This window comes from Sciurus vulgaris, assembly GCF_902686455.1.
Source record: "Sciurus vulgaris genome assembly, chromosome: 17".
NCBI classification, from domain to species: Eukaryota; Metazoa; Chordata; class Mammalia; order Rodentia; family Sciuridae; genus Sciurus; species Sciurus vulgaris.
The window spans coordinates 35,563,467-35,590,014 of NC_136478.1; the positions used below are offsets into that span (position 1 = coordinate 35,563,467).

General features: G+C 40.7%; 1 protein-coding gene and 1 long non-coding RNA gene across 2 annotated transcripts in view; one reads left to right on the plus strand and one right to left on the minus strand.

The window, feature by feature from the left end:
* LOC306648007 overlaps positions 1-18,193 on the minus strand; it is a 28,418-nt gene extending 10,225 nt beyond the window's left edge. The window contains exon 1 of the long non-coding RNA XR_013760245.1: positions 17,728-18,193. This is a non-coding gene — a long non-coding RNA (uncharacterized lncRNA). The remainder of the gene's footprint in view (positions 1-17,727) is intronic.
* Positions 1-26,548, plus strand: part of SIAH1 (siah E3 ubiquitin protein ligase 1) — a 96,213-nt gene that overhangs the window by 35,801 nt on the left and 33,864 nt on the right. The gene's annotated exons all lie outside the window — the stretch shown is intronic.

Genomic DNA, 26,548 nt, shown 5'->3' on the forward strand with positions numbered 1-26,548 from the left:
TTTCCTGGATTTTCTATATGGGCCCAACTACTCTTATGAATCCTTAAAAGTAAAAACAAAAAAGTTGGTAGAGAGGTATATGGGTTACAGAGATGAGATGATGGAAAGGAGGGGAGAGATCAGGAGTGTGAGAGGGCATGAAGATGCATGCAGGAAACCAAAGCCAAGCCATGCAGGAGGCCTTCAGCTGACAGCTAGCAAGGAACTAGAGACCTCAGTCCCACAACTGAAAAGAACTGGAATCTGCCAACAAATGGAATGAGCAAGGAAATTAATTCTTCCCTAGGGTTTCCAAAAGGGAACATAGATGGTCAACACCTTGATGAGACCCGCAGAAGACTTCTGACATATAACTTGTAAGATTCTGTGTGTGTGTGTGTGTGTGTGTGTGTGTATGTATGTGTGTGTGTGATCTCCAAAATGTGTTTGTGTTTATTGGGATGCTTTCCCACTGTCTTGATCAGGTTGCTTTTAGTGCTGCTCCCTCCTTCGGTGAGCCTTGCTTTTCCTTCTGTAGGCTGCCAGAGGAAGTGGAGCAGCCAATACGAAGAACTACTGTTGGTGCATGGCTAAAAACCGGGGTGATGTTATGGCATCCTGGGCCTTTCACATCCACGAAGTGGGAATCGGAGCTCTGTGTTTCTTCTTCTCTGGAGAGGGAGGAAGGAGATCCTTTGCTAAAGGCACATTCTTGGCAGTGTGTGGCGCATGGGGGTCCTCACTGGTGGAAAGGCAATGTGTGTTGTTTATGGTAATTTATTTCAGCCATAGGACCAGTTCTGGCCCTCTTCTCTCAGTACCCCTAAGAAATGAGGAACCTATGGGTCCAAGAGGAGGTGCCCACCTGAGGCCCCTTCTGGACCACATTTCAGCAAACTGGGACCTTGGAATCCCTGCCCTGGGTCTGCTCTTAGGGCCCTATGCGTCTTCTCTCATTCTGTCCTCCAGGGGATGAGCAGAGCCTCAAGAGAATACCCTTCTATTAGGCCCCGGGGGAATTTGCCAAGGGGCATCTATATTTGGAAGTGGGGTAAGCCCAGAGGTGGGACACTGTGCCACATAGAGTCCTTGATATGTGCAACAGAGCAGAGTGGAGAAAAGGTGAGGAGAGAAGGAGGAGGCTAAGGGATAGGCCGACTCTCCCTGGTTCCATGTTCCAATGTGAAGCCAGGAGCCAGAGCACAGACCTATGATCCCAGGCTCTCAGGAGGCTGAGGCAGGCTAGCCTCCGCAACTTAGCAAGACCCCGTCTCAAAACAGAAAAATAAAAAGGGCAGTGGGTATAGTTCATTGGTAGAGCTCCCCTGGGTTCAATCCACAATACTGTTAAAAAAAAAAAAAATTCCATTGCAGAACTCTGGGACATTTGTGGATTTTAAATTCAGACCTGGTCTCCCAGTTCTTTATGAGGCTGTATTTGTCAAAGTAGGAGAATAGAACATATTTTCCTTAATAGTCCATTAATTTGACTTATACTTTTAAAATATTTAGACATACACTTGAGACCCCCTGGGTTCTCAGTCTGACCCTCACGATGTCAGGGGCAGACCTACTGCTCACTCTCTGCCTGTGGCCTTACTGTCTGCTTACTCTCTGCCTGTGCCCAAGCCTCTGTCACCTGCTTCATTTTTTCCAGAACACTTTGTTGTCTGAAGTTTTCTCATGTACAGCGTACTGCGTCACCACACTTTCCCCCATTAAGTGCAAACTCAAAGAGAACAGGTCTGTATTACTCAAGGCTGTTTTGCCAGTACCTGGACAGAGTAGGTGCTTAATTGGTACTTGTTGGATATATGAATGGGCAGATACAAAGAAGTCCCAGACATCTATTTAGATTTTAAATTTCAAGGAAATGGGAGACCCCAGAGATTCCTGGCCACAAGTTTTCTCTTGCTGACTTTATTTATTATCTATTGATGTATGCCAAATTATCCCAAAACTTAGCAGCTTATAACAATGAATATGTATCTCTCATATATTATTTGGGTTTTTGTTTGTTTGTTTGTTTGTTTGGTACCAGGGATTGAGCCCAGGTGCACTTAGCCACTGAGCCACATCCCCAGCCCTCTTTCATTTTTTATTTTGAAACAGAGTCTCACCTTAGGTCTCGATTGCTGAGGCTGGCTTTAAACTTGCGATCCTCCTGCCTCTGTCTGCCGAGTTGCTGGGATTACAGGTGTGTGCCACTGTACCCGACTTAAGTTTGGTTTTCTAAAAATTATTTTTGTTTGTTTTTGTCTGCTAGGTATCAAACTCAGGTCACTCCCAGGGCAAATGCTCTACCACTAAGCTATACCCCAGCCCTTCATTAATTCCTGGGGGTCAGGAATTCTGGAAGGAACAGCTGAGTGGCTCAGGGTCTCTTAGAAGGTTGCAGTCAAGCTATAAGCCAGCACTGTGGTCATCGGAGGGCTTGAGTAGGCAGGAAGACCCCTTCCAAGATGGGTCATTTGCATGGCGTCGGCGACAGGCCTTGATTGCTCACCTCATGGACTTCTCCATGGGCCACCTTGAAATGACAAGGTGGTTGGATCCCTTAGAGCATGGAATCCCGGCCAGAACAAGAAGGACGTGGCTTTTTGACTCATCTCTATCATTCTCACTTAATTTTATTCTCTAGAAGTGAGTTACTAAGTCCAAACTGCACTCATGAGTTGGAAAATTAAGCTCTACTTTTTGAAGGGAGGAGTTTTTTCTTTCTTTCTTTTTTTAAATTTTAATTTATTTTTATTGTAAACAAATGGGATACATGTTGTTTCTGATTGTACATGGAGTAACAGCATACCATTTGCGTAGTCATACATTTACATAGGGTAATGATGTTTGATTCATCCCCTCCCACCCCTCTTTTCCCTCTATACAGTCCCTCCTTCCTCCATTCTTGTCACCCTCCCACCCCCATTATGTGTCATCATCCGCTTATCAGTGAGATCATTCATCTTTTGGATTTTTGAGATTGGCTTATCTCACTTAACATGATATTCTCCAATTTCATCCATTTGCCTGCAAATGCCATAATTTTATTATTCTTTATAGCTGAGTAATAGTCCATTGTATATATATACCACAGTTTCTTTATCCATTCATCAATTGAAGGACATCTCGGTTGGTTCCACAATCTGGCTATTGTGAATTGAGCAGCTATGAACATTGATGTGGCTGTATCTCTGTAGTATGTTGATTTTAAGTCCTTTGGGTATAGGCCAAGGAGTGGGATAGCTGGGTCAAATGGTGGGTCCATTCCAAGTTTTCTAAGGAATCTCCACACTGCTTTCCAGAGTGGCTGCACTAATTTGCAGCCCCACCAGCAATGTATGAGTGTACCTTTCTCCCCCACATCCTCTCCAACACTTATTGTTGCTTTGTATGCTTGATAATCACCATTCTAATTGGGGTGAGATGGAATCTTAGGGTGCTTTTGATTTGCATTTCTCTTATGACTAAAGATGGTGAACATTTTTTCATATGTTCGTTGATCGCTTGTACATCTTCTTCTGTGAGGTGTCTGTTCATTTCCTTAGCCCATTTGTCGATTGGGTTATTTGTGTTCTTGGTGTAGAGTTTTTTGAGTTCTTTATAGATTCTGGAAATTAGTGCTCTATCTGAAGTATGAGTGGCAAAGATTTTCTTAAAGGGAGGAGTTTTAAAGAACTTGGGGTATGTTTTTAATCTGACCAGTTGATCAAGACAGGTCAGACTTGCACAGACCGAGGTGCTTGCCTCTTCCTTTCACCACCACCTCCTGCTTTTCTCGGGTCTTGGAGTTTTCCACTCTTCTCTACTTGCCCCTACTGTCTTCTCTAGCTACAGAAGTATATGCAGATAGATGCCAGCATTCTTTTTTTTTTTACATCACTCTCATGAGTATGCTCATGTGGACGTTTCTTCCGCAACTTCTTCAACTAGGCAACGTGCACCAGGTTGCGGCAGGAAATTCAAAATGACAACCGCACTGGTCCTTGGCAATCTCGAGGCTTCTTGGACTCCCTCCCAGACTCTCTGCCAATGAAGGGGACTTGCTCACCAGAGCACTTTCCATGTGAACCTCGTGTCAACTGGAAAACCAAGAAGTGAAGACAAAAGACAGCTGCCCTTGGCCCTGGAGTTTCTCAGTCAGTTTTGCTTTGCATTGGTTTGCATACAACTTGATGAAAAATGGTAGGATTTGGGGCTGAATCCATGTTAGCTTCTGCTGATAGCATTCAGGAGGAACAGAGGGGATTTACAACCTACTCTCCCAGTATCATTGGAGCTCCAGCGTCAAGAGGAATGGAGCACGTTTATAGACGGTTGTTAATATTGATGGATGTCCTCAAGAGATGCAGTGTAGACTTGGGTGAAGCATATGTTGTTGTCATGTTTGCCACGGACCTGGGAATTATTGGATTGTGCTTTGTTGGGTAAGGAATGACACAAGAACCCCTCTTTGCAAGACTCACACTGAAGGAAGGAAATCAGAGACATTAGGCATGTGGCCTGTTGGTGGTGGATATAAGCAAGTCAAGACATAAAAAGGATTTGACAATTTTTTTTTATTAAAATATTTTTTTATTTTTACAGACACATTTTGATTCATTGTACACAAATGGGGTACAGCTTTTCATTTCTATTGTTATACACAATGTATATTCACGCCATTCATGTAATCATACATATATAGAGAGTAATACTATCTGTTTCGTTCTGCTGTTTTTCCATTCCCACCCCCTCCCACCCCTCTTTCCTCTAAACTATCCAAAGTTCCTTCATTCTTCTCTTCCCCCTGCCACCCCCCATTGTTATATATTGTCATGCACTTACCAGAGAAAACATTCGACCTTTGGTTTTTTTGGCCTTGTCCTATTTCACTTAGCATGATAATTTCCAGCTTCATCCATTTACCAGCAAATGCCATAATTTTACTATTCTTTATGGCTGAGTAATATTCCATTGTGTACATATACCACAGTTTCTTTATCCATTCGTCAATTGAAGGACATCTAGGTTGGGTCCACAATCTAGCTATTGTGAATTGAGCTGCTATGAACATTATTGTGGCTGCATCACTATGTAATGCTGATTTGAAGTCTTTTGGGATAGGAGTGGGATAGCTGGATCAAATGGTGATTCCATTCCAAGCTTTCTGAGGAATCTCCATACTGCTTTCCAGAGTGGCCGCACCAAATTGCAACTCCACCAGCAATGTATGAGTGTGCCTTTTCCCCCACAGCCATGTCAACACTTACTATTGCTTGTGTTCTTGATAATAGTCATTCTAATTGGAGTTAGATGAAATCTTAGGGTGGTTTTTTTAAATATATTTTTATTGTAAACAAATGGGATACATCTTGTTTCTGTTTGTACATGAAGTAAAGGCATACCATTTGTGTAATCATACATTTACATGGGTAATATTGTTTGATTCATTCTGTTATTTTTTCCTTCCCCCCCACCCCTCCCACCCCTCTTTTCCCTCTATACAGTCCCTCCTTCCTCCATTCTTGCCCCTTCTTGGGAGGGGGCTCCCACCCCCCATTATGTGTCATCATCCGCTTATCAGCGAGATCATTCGTCCTTTGGTTTTTCGAGATTGGCTTATCTCACTTAGCATGATATTCTCCAATTTCATCCATTTGCCTGCAAATGCCGTAATTTTATTATTCTTTATAGCTGAGTAATATTCCATTGTGTGTGTGTGTGTATATATATATGTGTGTGTGTGTGTGTGTGAGATATATATATATATATATATATATATATCACACAGTTTCTTTATCCATTCATCAATTGAAGGACATCTAGGTTGGTTCTACAATCTGGCTATTGTGAATTGAGCAGCTATGAACATTGATGTGGCTGTATCTCTGTAGTATGCTGATTTTCAGTCCTTTGGGTAGAGGCCGAGGAGTGGGATAGCTGGGTCAAATGGTGGGTCAATTCCAAGCTTTCTTAGGAATCTCCACACTGCTTTCCAGAGAGGCTACACTAATTTGCAACCCCACCAGCAATGTATGAGAGTACCTTTTTTCCCCGCATCCTTACCAACACCTATTGTTGCTTGTATTCTTGATAATCGCCATTCTAATTGGGGTGAGATGGAATCTTAGTGTAGTTCTGATTTGCATTTCTCTTATTACTAAAGATGGTGAACATTTTTTTATATATCTGTTGATTGCTTGTAGATCTTCTTTTGTGAAGTGTATGTTCATTTCCTTAGCCCATTTGTTGATTGGATTATTTGTATTCTTGGTGTAGAGTTTTTTGAGTTCTTTATATATCCTGGAAATTAGTGCTTTATCTGAAGTATGAGTGGCAAAGATTTTCTCCCACTCTGTAGGTTCTCTCTTCACATTGCTGATAGTTTCCTTTGCTGAGAGAAAGCTATTTCGTTTGAATCTATCCCAGTTATTGATTCTTGCTTTTATTTCTTGTGCTATGGGAGTCCTGTTAAGGAAGTCTGATCCTAAGCCAACAAGTTGAAGATTTGGACCTACTTTTTCTTCGATAAGATGAAGGGTCTCTGGTCTGATTCCTAGGTTCTTTTGAGTTGAGTTTTGTGCAGGGTGAGAGATAGGGGTTCAGTTTCATTCTGCTGCATATGGATTTCCAGTTTTCCCAGCACCATTTGTTGAAGAGGCTATCTTTTCTCTATTGCATATTTTTGGCCCTTTTGTCTAGTATGAGAAAATTATATTTATTTGGGTTTGTTCCATGTCCTCTATTCTGTACCATTGATCTATTAGCGTGGTTTTAATTTGCATTTCTCTAATTATCAGAGATGATGAATACTTTTTCATATATTTGTTGATCACCTGTATATCTTCTTCTGTGAAGTGTCTGCCCATTTCCTTAGCCCATTTATTGATTGGGTTCTTTGTATTTTGGATGTAAAGTTTTTAAAGTTCTTTATAAACTTTGGAGATGAGTGTTCTGTGGGAAGTGTGTGTGGAAAAGATTTTCTCCCACTCCGTAGGCTCTCTTTTCACATTATTGATTGTTTTCTGTGCTGAGAAAAAGCTTTTTAGTTTGAATCTATCCCATTTATTGATTCTTGCTTTTATTGCTTGCACTATGGGGTTCTTGTTAAGGAAGTCTGGTCCTAAGCCAAGGTGATGGAGATTCGGGCCTACTTTTTCTTTTATTTGGTGAAGGGTTTCAGATCTAATTCCTAGATCCTTGATCCATTTTGAGTTGAGTTTTGTACAGGGTGAGAGATACGGGTTTAGTTTCATTTTACTGTATATGGATTTCCAGTTTTCCCAGCACCATTTGTTGAAGAGGGTATCTTTTCTCCATTGTAAGTTTTTGGCACCCTTGTCTAGTATGACGTTATTGTACTTACGTGGGTATGTCTCCGTGTCTTCTATCCTGTACCATTGATCTACCTGTCGATTTTGGAGCCAGTACCAAGACGTTTTTGTTACTGCTCTATAGTAGAGTTTAAGGTCTAGTATTGTGATACCTCCTGCATCACTCTTCCTGCCCAGGATTGCTTTGATTATTCTGGGTCTTTTGTTCTTCCAGATGAATTTCATGATTGCTTTTTCTGTTTCTATGAGAAATGTCATAGGGATTTTAATTGGAATTGTGTTAAATCTGTATAGCACCTTTGGAAGTATGGCCATTTTGACAATATTAATTCTGCCTATCTAAGAACATGGGAGATCTTTCCATCTTCTAGGGTCTTCCTCAGTTTCTTTCTTCAGTGTTTTGTAGTTTTCATTGTAGAGATCTTTTACCTCTTTGGTTAGATTGATTCCCAAGTATTGTTTTTTTTTGTTTTTTGTTTTTTTTTTTTTTTTTTTGTTTTTTTTTTTTTTTTTTTTTTTTTTGCTATTGAGAATGGAGTTGTTTTCCTCATTTTCCTTTCAGATGTTTCATCACTTATGTATAAAAATGCTTTAGATTTATGCATGTTGATTTTATAACCTGCTATTTTGCTGAATTCATTGATGATGTCTAGAAGTTTTCTGAAGGAGTTTTTTGGATCCTCTAAATAAAGAATCATGTCATCCGCAAATAGTGACAGCTTAAGTTCCTCTTTTCCTATTCATATTCTGTTAATTTCTTTAGTCTGTCTAATTGCTCTGACTAGTATTCCCAGGATGATGTTGAATAGAAGTGGTGAAAGAGGACATCCCTATCTTGTTCCCATTTTTAAAGGGAATGGTTTCAGTTTTTCTCCATTAAGAATGATGTTGGCCATGGGCTTAGCATAAATAGCCTTTACAATGTTCAGGTATGTTCCCACTATCCCTATTTTTTCTAGTGTTTTGAGCATGAAGGGGTGTTGTATTTTGTCAAATGCTTTTTCTGCATCAATTGAAATAACCATATGATTCTTATCCTTAAGTCTATTGACATGATGGATTACATTTTATTGATTTACAAATGTTAAACCATCCTTACATTCCAGGGATGAACCCCACTTGATCGTGGTGCACAATTTTCTTAATATGTTTTTGGATACGGTTTGCCAATATTTTGTTAAGGATCTTTGCATCTATATTCATCAAGGATATTGTTCTAAAATTTTTTTTTCCTTGATGTGTCTTTTCCTGGTTTGGGTATGAGGGTGATATTAGCTTCATAGAATGAGTTTGGTAGGATTCCCTCCTTTTCTATTTCCTGGAATACTTTGAGAAGTATTGGAATGAGTTCTTCTTTGAAGGTCTTGTAGAACTCAGCTGAGAATCCATCTGTTCTGGGGTTTTCTTGGATGGTAGGCTTTTGATGGCTTCTTCTGTTTCATTGCTTGATATTGATCTGTTTAAATTGTGTATGTCCTCCTCGTTCAGTTTGGGAGGAGCAAATGTCTCTAGAAATCTATCGATGTCTTCAGTATTTTCTATTTTGTTGGAATATAGATTTTCAAAGTAGTTTCTCATTATGTTATGTATTTCATGGTATCTGTCATAATATTTCTGTTTTCATCATGAATTTTAGTAATTAGAGTTCTCTCCCTCCTTCTCTTTGTTAGTGTGGCTAAGGGTTTGTCTATTTTGTTTACTTTTTCAAAGAACCAACTTTTTGTTTTGTCAATTTTTTAAATTGTTTCTTCTGTTTCAACTTCATTAATTTCAGCTCTGATTTTAATTATTTCCTGTCTTCTACTACTTTTGGTGTTGTTCTGTTCTTCTTTTTCTAGGGCTTGAGCTGTAATGGTAGGTCATTTAGTTATTGACTTTTTATTCTTTTCTTGAATGTGCTCCATGCAATGAATTTTCCTCTTAGTACTGCTTTCATAGTGTCCGAGAGATTTTGATATGTTGTATCTTCATTCTTATTTACCTCTAAGAATTTTTTTATCTCCTCCCTGATGTTTTCTGTTATCCATGCTTCATTCTAATAGCATATTATTTAGTCTCCAGGTGTTGGAGTAATTTCTGTTTTTTATTTTGTCATTGATTTCTAATTTCATTCCATTATGATTTGACAGAACACAAGGCAGTATCTCTATTTTTGTGCATTTCCTAAGGACTGCTTTGTGGCATAACATATGGTCTATTTTCAAGAAGGTTCCATGTGCTGCTGAGAAGAAAGTGTATCACTTGTTGATGGATGGAATATTCTGTATACGTCTGTTAAGTCTAGGTTATTGATTGTGTTATTCAGTTCTATGGTTTCTTTGTTTAGTTTTTGTTTGGAAGATCTATCCAGTGGTGACAGCAGTTAAAGTCACCCAGAATTGTGTTGTGGTTTATTTGAGTCCTGGAATTGAGAAGGATTTGTTTGATGTACAGGGATGAACAGTTGTTTGGGCATAAATATTTATGATCATGATGTCTTCCTGATTTATGGTTCCCTTAAGCAATATGAAATGTCCTTTTTTATCCCTTCTGACTAACTTTGGCTTGAAGTCCACTTTATCTGAAATAAGGATGGAAACCCCTGCTTTTTTACTGAATCTGTGTGCGTGGTAGGTTTTTTCCCATCCTTTCACCTTTAGTCTGTGGATGTCTTTTTCTATGAGACGAGTCTCTTGCAGGCTGCATATTGTTGGGTCTTTCTTTTTAATCCATTCTGCCAGTCTATGTCTTTTGATTGAGGAGTTTAGGCCATTAACATTCAGGGTAATTATTGAGATATGATTTATATTCCCAGTTATTTGGGCTTACTTTTGGTTTTTAAGTTGGCTTGGTTTCTCCTTTGAATGGATATTTCTTTAAGGTAGTTCCTCCCTTTGCTGACCTACATTATCGTTTTTCATTTCCTCCTCTTGGAATATTTTGTTAAGAATATTCTGTAGTGCAGGCTTTCTATTTGTAAATTCTTTTAACTTTTGTTTATCATGGAAGGATTTTATTTCATCTTCAAATCTGAAGGTTAGTTTTGCTGGGTATAGGATTCTTGGTTGGCAACCATGTTCTTTCAGAGCTCAAAATATGTTCCAAGCCCTTCTAGCTTTTAGAGTCTGGGCTGAGAAATCTGCTGATATCCATATTGGTTTCCCCCTACATGTAATCTGATGCTTTTCTCTCACAGCTTTCAAAATCCTATCTTTCTTTTGTATGCTAGCCATTTTCATTATAACATGCCTTGGTATAGATCTGTTGTGATTTTGTGCATTTGGTGTTCTGTAAGCCTCTTGTATTTGATTTTCCATTTCATTCTTCAGGCTTGGGAAATTTTCTGATATTATTTCATTGAATAGGTTATTCATTTCTTTGGTTTGTATCTCTGTGCCTTCCTCAATCCCAATAATTCTTAAATTAGGTCTTTTCATGATGTCCCATAGTTCTTGGAGATTCTGTTCATGATTTCTTACCATCTTCTCTGTTTAGTTTCAAGATTAAATATTTTGTCTTCATTGTCTGAGATTCTGTCTTCCAAGTAGTCTAATCTGTTGGTGATGCTTTCCATTGAGTTTTTTATTTGGTTTATTGTTTCCTTCATTTCAAGGATTTCTTTTTTTTCTTTTTTCTTTTTTTTTTTTTTGAGAATCTCTCTTTGTTGATCTTTTGCTTCCTGCAGTTGCTCTTTCAATTGCTTATTGGTATAATCATTCATTGCCTGCTTGTGCTCGCCTAACTCATCCTTTGCTTCACAAATCATCTTAATCATGTATAATCCGAAGTTCTTTTCTGACATGTCTTCTACCATGCTGTCACTGGGTTCTATTAATATAGAATCTAGGTTTGTTTGGATCATTTTCTTCCCTTGTTTTTTCATGTTGCTCATGAATCTTCCCCTCTTGCAGTGCAGATCTGGGGTATTGCCCTTTCCCCCCTATAGGTTTATAGTGACCCTATAGGTTTCCAAAATCTTTTTTTAAAGGGGGAGATCAATATTAGTAGTGCCCAGTTCAGACAGTATGCAATCCTAGACCAAATAGCCCCTATGAGGACATTAAAAATATTGTCATAATAAACAGAATGATGGGGCTAGAGTTGTGGCTTGGTGGTATAGCACTTGCCTAGCATGTGTTAGGCACTGGGTTCGATTCTCAGCACCACATAATAAATAAATAAAGATAAAAAAAATAAATAAACAGAATGAGTTCAATTATTATCTTCAGTATAACAAATGGATTTGCAATAAGGTCTGCAGTTTCTAATAGAGGACAAAGAGGATTCAGAGGGGTGTAGAATGTAGCTGTTAATGGGATAAGAAAAGAATATACAGAAGTTCTAGATAATAGAGAGTGTAATCAAAAGAAGTTGGTTGTTAGCATGCGAAAAGGGAGAAAGAGACTCTGAGGGAACAGGTAAACAAAAGGAAAAGAGAGCAAGAAAAGTAAAGAAATAAAAACTTAAAATTTTTCAATAAGGAGAAAAAAGAAAATCTACACTACAACAGTCATATAGTATTCAAACCTCCCAGTCTTCAGTAACCTGATGTATGAGAGGTACCTGACAATGAGCTTCCAGTCTCCAGCAAGCATCTCAGGATGGGATTTGCCCTACCTAGAGACTGGAGCTATGGCTTCTAGGATTATCCAAGATGGCTGCTGTGGCTTCCAAATGTGTTGGCAAATGGTGAGCTGCAGCTTGGGATGTGGGTGTGGTTGACTGGAGGCCCTGAAGTTGGTCAGGCAGGGGTCCTGGAGGTGGGATGTGGTTGGTCTGGTTGCAGGATCCTGGAGGCAGGGTGCAATCAGTCGGTCTGGAGGTCCTGGTGTTAGGGTGCAGTCAGTTGATCTGGGAGTCCTGGTGGCAGGGAGCAATCAGTCGATGTGAGGGCCCTGGAGGCAGGGTTCAAGCTGAGGGATCCTGGAGACGGGGCTCAGTCAGTCCGGTCAAGGGTCCTACAGGGCCTGGCTGTTATCTCAAAATGGTGGTAGCCACATGTAATCAACCCGGCAGGTATTGTGACAGTGAACTTCCAGGTAGCAGTAGGCAGCTGGTGCTCCACTGGTGGTCTGCGGTTAGTTTGCTGATTGGTGTCGGATGATCAGGAAGTGAACCTTGGGCCGTGGGTGATGGGTAGGTGAAAGGCAGGTTATGGACAGGCAAGAGGCAGGCAAATGGTGGATGATAGGTGCCTGACAGTGAGCAATCTGCACTCAAAAATGTGTCGATATGCTGGCAGATTGCAGGCGATCACAGTAGACAAATGGGGTAAATAGCAGGGACTGATAAGTAGCAAAAACTGCCTCACCAAGAAACCCGAGTTATGGAGCGACAAGGAATGCAGCCTCCCTCTAGTCCGCCATCTTGGATCCAACTCCATGCCAGCATTCTTAAAAGTTTCTTTCACCTCCTGGGTGTTGTCCGTATAGTTCTATGATCTGGTTCCTTGCAAGCACCCCTCTCCTCGCTGTGCTCTCTTTATCTCACTCTTCTGTTGGTTTTCTTTCTCTTTCTGCTCTTTGAACATAGACATTCCCCATTGCCTTTTCCTTTCTCTCTACACTCTTGTTGAAAATCTCATCGGCTCCTGTATTAGTCAGCTTTTCATCACTATAACAAATATGTGAGACAACTTATAAAAAGAAAGGGTTTATTTTGGTTCATAATTTTGGAGGTTTCAGTCCATGGTGGGTTGAGCCAGTTGCCTTGGGTAAGGCAGCAACCACATCATGGCAGAAGCATGTAGCAGAGCAAAACTACTTTCCTCAAGGCTGGGAAGTAAAAGAGTATAAGAGAAAGGATCTGGGATCCCATTATCCCTTTCAATGGCTTGCCCCCCAGTGACCTGGAGACCTTGTGCTTAGTTCTACTTCTTAAGTGTTTCATCACCTCCCAATAGCTCTAGCACAAGGAAGATCCAAATTACTTCAGCTTCTGATTTAACTATCTGCTGTAGGTTGATATACCGCAAAGCCCTCTCAACTTCCAATCCCAAATATCCTTTGATCTGCTGAACTTCTCTATCTGAATATCCTAGACAACATTCAGTCTAGATTTTACCTCCTCCCCTAATCTCCTCACATGCTTCCCTAATCTGCTCACCATTTCCAACCACTAAGATCTAAAACCTCGGTCACTCTGACCCTTCCCTCTCTCTCACCCCACATATCCATTTTACCAGTGAGCCCTTTGGATTTTTACCACCCCCACCATTTCATTAACCTCCTCTGAGAGTCTTCTAATACTTTTCTGTTTCTGGGGTACTAGGCCCAGTCCTTCTTGCTTAGCATGTTATGTTAATCAGCTTCTTTTCCTTGTGACCAAAGCACTCAACAAGAACAACTTAGAGTAGGAGAAGTTTATTTGGGGTTCCCAATTTTAGAGGTCTCAGTCCACACATGACTGACTCCATTTCTTTGGACCCTGGGTGAGGCAGAACATCATGGTAGAAGGGTGTGGTGAAGAAGCTTTGCTCCATTCCTGACTGGCCAGAAGCAGAGAGAGGGTTGGGGGAAGGGGCTGCAGGGAAGACAAACCTTTGCAGGGCATGCCCTCAGTGCCCCACCTGCCTTCAGTTTACACCCAGTCTATTCAACTAGGATGGACTGATGAGGTCATAGCTCTCGCAATGTGATCATTTCACCTCCAAACATTCTTGCATTAACACAGGAGATTTGGGAGGAGATAACAAAGCATAACACATGCCCAGACTGATCCTAGTACAGCAGGGCTCTATGTATGTCAGTCTCCTGCTCAAAAACTTTCAATGGCTCCTCCTGGGAACAGATTTAGGAATGGACTTTAAAGCTTGGCACCCAAGGACTCATGGTGAGATTATGGTGGTTTAATGTTTAATCTACAATAAACTTGAAATCCCAAGACCTGAGTAAAATCCTAGATGTATCAATTACTATTAAGTGACCCTGGGCAAGTTGCTTCACCTCCCATGAGCTTTTGTTTTCTTATCTCCAAAAGGGCATTACCTCCAGTCAAGTGTCTTGAGAATGGGATGAGATTAATATATGTAAAGTATTTATTCTTAACCACATTAAACCAAGAACTACATTGTAACAGCTGTCATTATCCCATATAAAGGTGCTTAACAAAAAGTGCCTACTCAACGAAGTGGTGCTTTCCCCAAGGTGTTACTTGAGTGTGTACCTCTGGTTCACTTGTATTTTAAAATTATTCTTCTCCTGTGTGACATATGTGTGGCAAATGACAGGATTTTCAAATGCATTTGTTAATGTATTTACTCTATGTCAGAGGTTGGCAAACTGTGTAAAGGGCCAGAGAGTAAATATTTTCTCCTAGGCGAGCCATGGAGTCTACGATGCTAATATTCAACCCTGTTGTTGCAGCACGAACAGTCATGGACAATATGTAAATGAATGGATGTGGTCATGTTCCAACAAAACTTTATTAATGGATGTGAATATTTTAATTTCATATGTCATAAAATATGACTACTCTTCTGATTTTTGTTTTGCTTTGTTTTGTGGTACTAGAGATTAAATCCAGGGACTCTTTACCACTGAGCTAAATCCCCAGACCTTATTGTTTTTAATTTTGAGACAGGATCACATTAAGTTGCCCATACTGGTCTCAAACTTGTGGCTCCTCCTGCCTCAGTCTCCCCAGTTGCTGGGATTACAGGGGTGTGCCACCACACCCAGCTCAATTTTTTTTCCGAACCATCTAAAAATGTAAAAACTGTTCTTGACTAGTGGGCTGTACAAAAACAGATGGCAGCTGGATTTGGGCTGTGAGGTCACTTGTGGACCCTGCTGTAGAGTATTTTTAAATTTTGAACATGAAAAAGCAAATTGATTTAAGAATAATGTGAAGTAAAAAAGAGTACAGATGATTTGTGGGTCTATACAATATCCTGAGAGTGGTGCAAGAATGACCTACGTTGGACTAACAACAATAAATTTTTATGGTTCATAAAACTCTACAATCCGGTTCAACCTAGCTTTCGGGCTGTATCTCCTTCAGGACTTGGCCAAACGAGGCTTCCGTTTCCCCAAATACAACCTGCAAATTCCCCAGGAATATCCCTCATCATGCTCATTAAAAGCATGTCCTATAAGCCCCTAACAAAATTCCACCTCTGTTTAAAGTCTTCCAGTGGGGCTGGGTATAGCTCAGTGGTAGAGTGCTTACCTAATTTGAATTCAATCCCCTATACTACAAAATAGATTCAATCCCCTGTACTACAAAATAGAAAAAGATAAAATAGTATAAACCTCCAACGATCCCTCTCTACCCCCCACAAGTGGTGTGTTCCCTTCTCTGTTCCTCCTCCTTTCCCTCTTCTCTCAGTAGTAGTTTGCTGGAGCCTCCATTATTATATTTATATTATAGTTATCTGACTGTTTATCTTAATATGAAGCTTCTCGAGGTCTGGGCCCTTACAGTGCCTGTCACATAGCAAGCACTCAGAAAGCATTTCTTAAATTTGATTTCTTGGAATCAAAAATGGAATTTGACTTTATTCCGGCCACTGTGTAACTGACGTGGAGTGGGAAGAGATCAGTGAGTGGAAACTAGGAGAGGGAGTGGGTCTGGGTGGGGTCGGGGGTGGGGAGGCCAGGAGGGGGAGGCCACACCTGCGAGCCAGACTGATCTTCAAGATGGTGTGGCTGGTCTATCTTCATTTATACCTCCCGCAGGAAGCAGATCTGAATAGGGAGAAAAGTAGGGCTTCCCAGAGCTTCCCACGCACAGGAGAGGCTAAGCAAAGAACACTGTGGAATTCAACTGCTGATTCTCTCTGGGCCTCAGGAGAGCAGAGTTCTGAGAAGAGCCTCATGATACACATCATGCCCCAGTTCCACGGAGTGAATCAGGCTCTGATGCAATTGGCAATGGGCCTTAATCACGAGCCCCATCTCGCAGGTTCGGTAGAGATGAGCTTTGTCATTTTTCTGAGAGAATCACAGCCATTTCTCTACCAGGCTCAACGCAGCTCCCCCGCCCCATCTAACCCAGATGAGATGGCCACTTAAACCTCTCTGATTACCAAGTTTCATTAGGTAAAGATGACCGATTAAGCAATGATGGTCCAAATAACCTTCGTGAGACAGACACTGTTTTTCAAAGCCAGCGGAAGTCTTGCCAAATTAAAGGATGTCAGGATGAGCTACTATGAATATCAGTTTCCTTCTTTCTGGCACTGGAGAGGATTAATTAAATGCTTGTGAAGTACTTTGAAAATTTAAGCTGTTAAGAATTATTGTTCCGTGTAATAGGGAAAAAATAGAATTCTTGGCTCATTAAAGCTGTAATGGTGTAAGCCTGAGCACTATTTTCAGGACATCTTTGAGAGCTACATTTTTATTAAGAGAAAGAAAGAAACGTGTCTATGAATACATAGACACATTACTGGAAAGTCAGTTGGGTTAATCATATTTTTCTTGATTAACAAATGAACTGGGAGAAGCAATTTCTAACCACCAAAGAGACAGTTACCAAGAATCAGTTGCTTAAATAATGTAGGGCTAGTTTCACTAAAATATTAGCAAACAGACATTTTCTTATAATAGAATCAAAGGACTGAAAAACTGAGATTGCATGCATAGAGGTCACTGAGCTTTGATGGTCTCCTCTGTCTTAATAAAATTAAACGAGGCGGACAACCTTCTGCCTCCACTTTGTTGGCAGATTTGCCCAGGGATGTTTTGCTTTGATTCCAGATGTTCTGTGGTATTTGAAAGCACATCATCCGCATCTGTCTGCTCTAGTTTCCTACAAATTACTGCAAATGTAGCGGCTTAAAGCAACAGAAGTGTGCATTATCTTACGGTTCTGAAGGTCATGAGTCTAACATCAGTCTTACTGGGCTAAATCAAGGTATCCGCAGGGCTGGTTCTTTCTGGATGCTCCACAGAACAATCTGATTCCCTACCTTCTCAGCTTCCTAGAGGCTGACTAGGTGCCTTGGCTTATTGACCCTTCCTGTATCTCTCTGACCTCTGCTTTCATTGTCACGCCTCCTTCCACTCTCTCTGACCCTTTCTTCCCTAATGAAGACCTTCATGCATACTCTGAGTCCACCAGAGCATCCAGAATAATCCCATTCAACAAGATCCTCCACTCTCATCTGCAAAGTTCTTTTTGCCATGTGAGAAAACATATTCACAACTTCTGGGGATTAGGTTGCAGACTTTTTTTTTTTTTTGAGGAAGGGCAATTATTGTATCTGACAGTGTTCGTCAACTTTGTATCGCTATGACCAAAATACCTGACAAGACCAACTTAGAGGAGGAAAAGTTTATTTTGGCTCATGGTTTCAGAGGATTTAGTCCACTGGCTGACTCCCAGGCAGAAACATCACAGTGCCAGGGCATGGCAGCCGAAAGAGAAGAGGAGAAAAGAGAAGTGTTTTTAGGCAGCTTTTTTCATTTTTGACCAGAACAATTTTAGAGAAGGAAGAATTTATCTGGGGGCTCACGGTTTCAGAGGTCTCAGTCCAGATACAGTGGCTCCATTCCTCAGGGCTCTAAGTGAGGCTGTACATCAAGACAGATGGGTGTGGTGGAGGGAAGAGGCTCACTTTGATGATCAGGAAGCACAGAGAGACTCCACTCACCACATACAAATCATATACACCAAAGACACGCCCTCAGTGTCTACCCGCTCCAGCCACACCCTACCAGCTTTTAGTTAGCACTCAGTTAATCCCGTCAGGGGGATTAATTCACTGAGTTAAGGGTCTCATAACCCAACAATTTGTCTTCTAAACCTCTTTGCATTGTCTCACACATGATCTTTTAGGGGACACCTCACATCCAAACCATAACAAGAAGCCAGTCTCCAAGGGCACTCCCTCAGTGACCTACTTCCTCCAGGCACCTGTCTATAGTTAGCACCTCCATAGTCCATTCAAACTGTTAATCCATCAAATGGGTTAATCCATTGATAAGGTTACAGCCCCCATGATCTAATCATTGACTACAAATGCCACCTCTAAACTTTGCTACATTGGAGATCGTGTTTTCAAAACTAAAGCTTTTAGGGTTGGGGATATAGCTTAGTTGGTAGAGTGCTTGTCTTCCATGTACAAGGCCCTGGTTCAATTCTCAGCACCACCAAAAAAAAAAAAAAAAAAAAAAAGAATACAGAAAGGGCTGGGATATACCTTAGTCAGTGGTACAATGCCCCTATTTCAATCCCGAGTACCAAATAAAATGAATAAATAAAATAAAATGAGACTATAAAAAAAAAAAAACTTGAGGTTTTCAGGGGACATTCCAGATCCAAACCATAATACTATCACAGTTTCCATCTTCCAACCTGCTTCTGTTTTTATTCTGTCTATTCAAGCCCAGCCCTGCTCCACATGTTTAACTCATTTAATCTGCACAATCATGGTAGATGAGAGGGGTCTGTTACTATAGATGAGGAAACTAAGGCCAAAAAATGTTAAGAGCACTTGACCTAGGGTCACTAATTAAGTAATCCAGCCTAGGCACAATTGCTGTATTCTTATTCAAAGATCACACAAACTTGTTCTTCGAGATTTTTTTATTGTCATTATTTTTAACTATAACACAATGTACAACTGTTCCTCAGTGGTATACATGGGAGATTATTTCCAGGACCCCCTGCAGAGACCAAAATCTGCAGGTGCTCAAGTCCTTTATATAAATTCATGATGTATTTGCATATAACCTATAGATATCCTCCTTTCTACTTTATCTTTTTGCAGTGCCACCGATAGAGCCCTGGGCCTGGGGTATGTGAGGCAAGCATTCTACCACTGAGCTACACCCCTGTCTCTTCCTGTATACTTTAAATCATCTCCAGATTACTTTTAAAAACTTAATATAATGTGAATGCTATGTAAATAGTTATTTTATGGCATTATTCAGGAGATAATGACAAGGAAAAATATTTGTACATGTTTAATACAGCCTCAATTTTTAAAACATATTTTTGATCTGTTGGTTGAATCTATGGTATGGAACCTATGGATATGCAGAGCCAGTTTTATGTGGTTAAAAATAATTCAAATGAGCCAGGTGTGGTGGTCTGAGGCAGGAGGACTGTGGGTTCAAAGCCAGCCTCAGCAGTGGTGAGGCTGTAATTCAGTGAGACCCTGTCTCTAAATAAGATACAAAAAGGGCTGGAGATGTGGCTCAGAGGTTGAGTGCCCCTGAGTTCAATCCCTGGTACCATAAACAAACAAACAAACAAATAAATAATTCAAATGAGCCAGGTATGGCAGTTCATGCCATAATCCCAGCAATTCAGGAGGCTGGAGCAGGAGGATCACAAGTTGGATCACCCTTTGGTTCAATCCCAGTACCAAATATAACAATAATAATCCTACTATCCACCACCATGACAAGTGTTATTATTATTACTATTCATATGATGAGCAAGGCATGGTGATACACACCTGTGATCCCATCTTCATGGCAGACTGAGGCAGGAGGATTGCAAGTCCAAGGCCAGTCTGCGCAACTTAATGGGAACCTGCCTCAAAATAAAATAAGAAAGACTGGGGATTTAACTCAGTGTTTGTCTAGCATGTCTGAGGTCCTGGATTTAATCTCCAGTATTGAAAAAAGGAAAGAAAAGAAGAAAATCAGTCCCTTTCCCCCCCATCCATCCTCTACCTGGATCCCTCCTTCCTGCACCCTTCACAGGAAATGACCCTTTAACCAGTACTGTTTTAATGCTTCCTGTGCTCTCCACTGAAACCTAAATGTTATACTTGTATCTTAATTTTTAAGTTAACAGGGAGTTGCAGGTAGTCGTTCATGTTTTATCCATTCTTTTAGCATTATTAAAACAAAGATCGTGAATTTTAAAATCCTCAAGAAGGACTTAGAGAATCCAGTTGTAAACCCTCTGAGACCCATGCACCTGGGTCAAGAGCCTCAGACACTAAGCAAAGAAAAAGGGTTTCAGAGCCAGGCAGACCTGGACGCCAACTTTCACTTCAGCACTTATTAATATTCGCCCTTGGGAAAGTGACTTATCCTCTCTGAGTTTCAGTTTCCTCATCTGTAAGACCGGGGATGACAAAGCTTACTTTATACCTGTGTTAGTTTTTAATTAGGTAATCCATAAACTTAAGCATGTTAAGAGTTCAATAAATACTATCTCCTCTACGAAACTTTGGAAAGAAGGGCAAATATCTGCCAATAAGGAATGAAAACATATTAAAAGAGAAACTACGTATAGAGTCCATAGACAGCCAGAGCTTTTAAGGGCATAGTCCTAATCTAATATTCCTTCATTTGTTCAATCACCCCTGCCCCTGGCTTCCAGCACTGGGGAAATACTCTACCAGTATTTCTTTTTCTTTCTTTTTTAAAGACAGAGTCTTGCTAAATTGCTGAGGCTGGCTTCCTCCTCTCTTGGCCTCCAGAGTGGCTGGAATCCTAAGCATGTTCTACTATGCTTGGATGTTCAGGCACTTCATGTGTCAGGCACTGTGCTGGGCTTAGAGGGAAATACAATGCTGAATGTGACATGCTTCTGCCTTCATTGGGCTAGGTGCACATGGTGGCATGTAACAGGAGCTCAAGAATTACTCAATTTTTAAAAAGCTAAATTGACATCCATCAAGAAAAATCTGGCCACGCACTGTGGTGCAAGCCTGTAATCCCAGCAATTTGGGAGGCTGAGGTGGGAGTATTACAAGTTGGAGACTAACCTGGGCAATTTAACAAGATCCTATCTCAAAAAGTAAGAAGGGCAGGGGATGTAGGTCAGTGGTAAAGGATCCAATCTCTAATCCTGAAGAAAAAAGATAAAAGGAAAGAAAGGGGGAAGGAAGGGGGAAGAGAGGACGCCAAAAGTGGGGAGAGGGAGAAAAGGAAAGAAAGAAAAAAGTTCTAGCTCCTCTGGAGATTAGTAGTGTGTGTGTGTGTGTGTGTGTGTGTGGTGGGGCAGGGATTATACTGAATGCATTTCAGTTGACTCTAAACTGACATTTGAAAAGTTACTGTCAGTGTCAACACCACCTACTCCGCAGATCAGCAGGTACATAAAAACCTAAATGAATGGTGCTGCCTGTAATCCCAGCTACCTAAGAGGCTGAGGTAGGTGGAATCTTGAGTTCAAGGTCAGCCTGGGCAATTTAGTGAGATCTGGTGTGGAAATAAAAAAGGGCTAGGGGTATTTCTATATCAGTGGTAGATTGTTTGCCTACTTCCGAAGAACCATGAAGCTATTAAAGGAGAATTTCAGGTAGGGGCTAATGCGTTTCCTGACTTCTTGGGCTGTTGGGAATTTTTCTGCAGCTAATTCCAATTTTCAATCTTGGATTTATTATTTATCATTAACTTCTCCACTATGTTTGGGAGAATTTGTTTTGGATGCTGTTTAACACATTTGCCAACCTCAGATAGTGAATAACTGGCAACAGGTGTGTCTGATAAAGAAAACATTGTTTCTGCTCTGCTTTAGGCACATTTGACATGTTGGGGACATGCTTTCCTTTGCAAAACTGATAGGAATCTACTTAGGAGGTAGCAGCACTTCCCAGTTTCAGGCCAAGAAAGGGCTAGCAGCAGAGCTAAGCTTTGAAGGGAATGGTAATTTGTCTCCAGAGCTATCTACCTAAAATACATGATAAATAGTCATCCATTGTTAGACATAAAAGGAGATAGCAGCTCAGTATTTTGGCACATGGCTGTAATTTCAGTGACTCAGGAGGCTGAGGTAGGAGGATTGTAAATTAGAGGCCACTCTGGGGAATTTAGTGAGAACCCTGACTCAAAAAAAAAAAAAAAAAAAAATCTAAAAGAGCTGGAGATGTAGCTCAGTGCTAGTAGAGGTCCCTTGAGTTCAATCCCCAGTTCTGCAACAAAAGAAAAAGCATTCCCAAACTGGGTGCAGTGGCACAGACCAGATGAGGCAAGAGGATCATAAATCATGAGTTCAAGGCTAGCCTGGACAACATAGCAAGATCTCATTAAAAAAAAAAAATCCCAATTGCACTGTCAAAGTTGGCTGAACCAGTACAGACCACATATGATTTCCATGTGTTTTAACATCAATGATTATTTTACAACAGTCCAGTTCACAAGACCAAAAGTATCTGTTTAAATCTCTACTGGGCTGGGTTTAGTTCTAGGCAATCATACATGTCTCTCGTCCTGGAAGCTACTTCTACAACATTTTTTTTTTTTTGGGTAGTACTGGGGATTGAACTCAGAGGCACTCCACCACTGAGCTACATCCTCATCCCTTTTTAATTTTTATTTTAAGACTGGGTCTTGCTAAATTGCCCAGACTGGCTGCTTGCAATCCTCCTGCCTCAGTCTCCCAAATTGCTGGGATTACAGGTGTGGGCCACCGCACCTGGTTGGGATTGCTTTTTAATTCATGCAGAAGACAGGATGCTTTGAGTTTGTAGGGCACGGCCATTGTGTTTTGAATCACATGTTCACTGTTCAAGTGAGTCAGTGAACCAGTAGAGGCTTGATGGAGAAATTTGAAAAAATGGGCTTTCCAAAAATTCAGGGATTGGAAAGACCCATGCAGAAAGTTAGTGATTAAAGCAGCAGGGAGGCAGGAACTTCACAAAGGTGGGTCTGTGCGTTGAGAAAAGAGCACTGGTGACTGCTGGAGGGAGGTGTCATACTAAGTGAGGTGAGGGCTCGAGTTTTTGGGAAGCATTTGGAAAGTTACCCAAAGCATTGAATGTTGTATTGAAGGGAGGACGTGGAGGTTAGAATTTTATATGTCTGCGACGTATATACATAAGATTTGAATTCATATGCTTTTTTTTTTTTTTTTTTTAATTTTTTTTTGCGGTGCTGGGGATCGAACCCAGGGCCTTGTGCTTGCAAGGCAAGCACTCTACCGACTGAGCTATCTCTCCAGCCCTCATATGCTTTTTGTTTTGTGTTTTTTGGTACTGGGGATTGAACCCAGGGGTGCTTTCACCACCGAGCTATATTCCAACCTTATTTATTTATTTATCTATCAATTTATTTATTTATTTATTTAGAGACAGGGCCTTGCTAAGTTGCTTAGGGCCTTGCCAAATTGTTAAGACTTGTCTTATACTTGTGACCCTCCTGCCTCATGCTCCGGAGTCGCTGGGATTATAGGCGTGCGCCATTGTACTCAGTGGTTGAAATCATCCTTCTTAGATGAAATACTCTGGAGTGCCCCCAACTTGGCTAGATAGTTGTGCAGAGTGCTTTTTAATTTATGGAGCAGTATAAACATAGTCATGTAAGGGGATGTGGGAGAAAGACGGAGTGCATATGTACGTGTCTTTCTCGGGCATCCTCATGTGAAAGACAGAGTGATAGCCGGGTGTGGATGCTCACACCTGTCATCCCAGCTACTTGGGAGGCTGAGGCAAAAGGATCAAAAGTTGAAACCAGCCTCAGCAACAAGTGAGAGCTTGTCTCAAAATAAAAAATAAGAAAAAGGGGCTGGGGACATAGTTCAGTGGTAGAGCGACCCTACGTTCAATCTGCAGTACCAAGAAAAACAAGGCAAAACATAGTAATATATAATTTTGGAAACATGGTTCAGATGTTAAAAATCTGGATCAATGATAAACCTACGATTTTCTGAAGAAAAATAATAATTGGATCAATGGATCGATAATGTAAAACCGGCGCACACCTGTGATCCCGGCTACTCAGGAAGCTGAGGTAGGAGATAGTAAGTTCAAGGCCAGTCTCAGCAACTTAGTAAGGTTCTAAGCAATTTAGTGAGACCCTGTTTGAAAATAAAAAATAAAAAATGGGCTGGGGATGTAGTTCAGAGGTAAAGTACCAAAAAAACAAATAAACAAAAATAACTTTGAATTTATTTTACTTGGTACTACTTCATCTCTTAATAAACTCTTACCTAGGCATCATAGAAAGAAGAGTTGTTTTTCAGAAGATGCCAGTGAGTTGGGATCTGACCTATGTTAAATATAAAGTTAATATGCATCCACATAAAACCCCAAAACAAAGATACAATCATCAGTGCCTGCTGTAGTCCTAAGAGAAAGATCAATCATTTACAGTGGGTCAGTTACAGGATCAGCACTTTTGATTTCCTTGGAATGGATGAATTGCCATTTGATATGGTTTGAGGGGATTAGAGAGCCTCCCTACCCTGAAATGATTCTCCCCATGTGACCTGAAAAGATTTATCACCCTTTCTGAAATTTTATTAGAGCAGTATTTTCCTGTAGTTTAGTTGTAATAGGAGCACAATTCCTTCCCGTTCAGAAAAGGATATTTAATTACCCCATAGTAGGGCTACAGGGTATACAGCACATTCTTTAAATTTCTTTCTTTTCTCCTCTCCTTTCCTTTCCTCCCCTCCCCTCCCCTCCTCTCCTCTCCCCTCCTCTCCTTTTCTTTCTTTCCTTTTCTCTTTTTTGATACTGGGGGTTGAACCCAGGGGCATTCTACCACTGAACCACATCCCCAGCCCTCTTCTCCTACCTATAAAAATCAACCAGAATTAACCCAATCAGATCAAGTCCCTCCTAAATCTCATTAACATTCACTGAGGTGAAGTTAAGCTGATGAGATTAGTTTGTATTAAAAAAAGAAGGGAGAGAAGGAAGGAGAAATATTTTTTACTTTTCTAGAGGACAGCAGGAGCAAACCAAGCCAACAAAAGCAAGGGCAAGAATTCCAGAGGCAGAAGTTACTTCTGGGGCTGACTTAAAGCTCTGATACTTAGAGATTGGTCTTGGCCACTGATCATTTCCAGGAACACTGTCCCAGTCACCCCTGCAACTTCAAGGAATCCAGTAGCTTGTAAGGTAACTCACTGTCACAGTGGAGAGGTATTGTCATTTTCAGAGGGACAAAATGTTTTTGGGTAGATGGGATAAAGGTTGGGGGTCAAAATCTGTCTTTGGCATAGCAGGGTTGTCTAGAACCACCACTTGCCACATTGGCAAGTTCTCTGTAGTCTCTCTTAATTACTCTGTAGAGAGGATGGGAGATTCTGGGGTGTGGGGGACACCACCACATCCTATGCTGGAGCTGCTTCTCCCCCAGAGCATTTGTTATAACTCAGGTCAAGACCATATGGCTACTCCCTGCCCATTGCCTGTAAGAATGGAAAGTTTACCTCCACACTGGAGTGAAACTCAACTCTAGATGTTGCCATTTACAAAGGAATTGCAACTTCTGCCTAAAACTTGAGGGAAAAAAATGCAATTGAAATAGTATAACTAGGAATATCATATGATCATGTATTATGTATGTAAAATTTATCACATGCTGGACATTTATACTGGAACTATAAAAACAAAATGGCATATATTGTAATTTATGGGCAACTGAAGGGACTTTCAAGGATAATTTTGATTATGCTTATTATTTTCCTTTACAGTTTGGACCTGATAGTCAAATATGATACCACTAAATGTTTTCATTAGCATCTCTGAATGTATCAGCTTCAGATTCATGTCGACTTTTTTTTTCTCCTGGTGCTGGTGATTGAACCTAGGTCTTTGTACATGTCAGTCAAATGCTTTGCCATTGAGCTACCTCCCCAGTCAAATTCATTATTATTTTTTCTTTAAAAGAGACAGCAAACACTTTCTGTTGCCAAGCTTGCCTGAACTCCTGTGCTTAAGTGATCCTTCTGCCTCAGCCCACTCGAGTAGCTAGGACTACAGACGTGTGCCACTGTGCCTGACTTGTCAACCTCTTTTATTTAGTCTAGCAGCTAGTCAAGATCAAAGTTTTATTTTACTTAAAAAAAAAAAAATCCCATGATTCATTTTTGTAACATGCCATAATCATAATGGACAAATCTGTGGACAAACCTCAAAATGTTGGCTTCAAAATGAACCCTTATTGGTTTTCCATAAGGCATTCATTTAAATTAGTTCACCCATTAGGACCCTTTGTTCTAAGTGATCCAGAAAACCGGCCTGCAAGGAACTATAGGCAGCCTCTTCAGGACACAGTGATCTATGGTCTCCTTCCTAAATTCTGGGTCCCTAATTCCAGATGCTTTCTGCATTTGCCCCAGGCACTTCTCTCACCTACTACCTCTGAAGAATTTATCGGGCCTCCTGCTGGGCTCCCTGTCCTTCACCATTAGTCTAGCTAGAAATCTCAACAGAGTAGAGCAATGAAGCTGGGTTTGGGTTTGAATCCTGGCTCTTACCACTGTGTTGCCGCATGTTAAGCAAGTTCCTTAATGTCTTTGTGCCTCAATTCAAATTGTGCCTCAAGTTCAAATGGGAATGATAATGGCAATTACTACAGGTAGTGAGGATTGATGAAGTAATGCATGTGTCTGGCACAGGGTAGATGCTTAAAAATGGC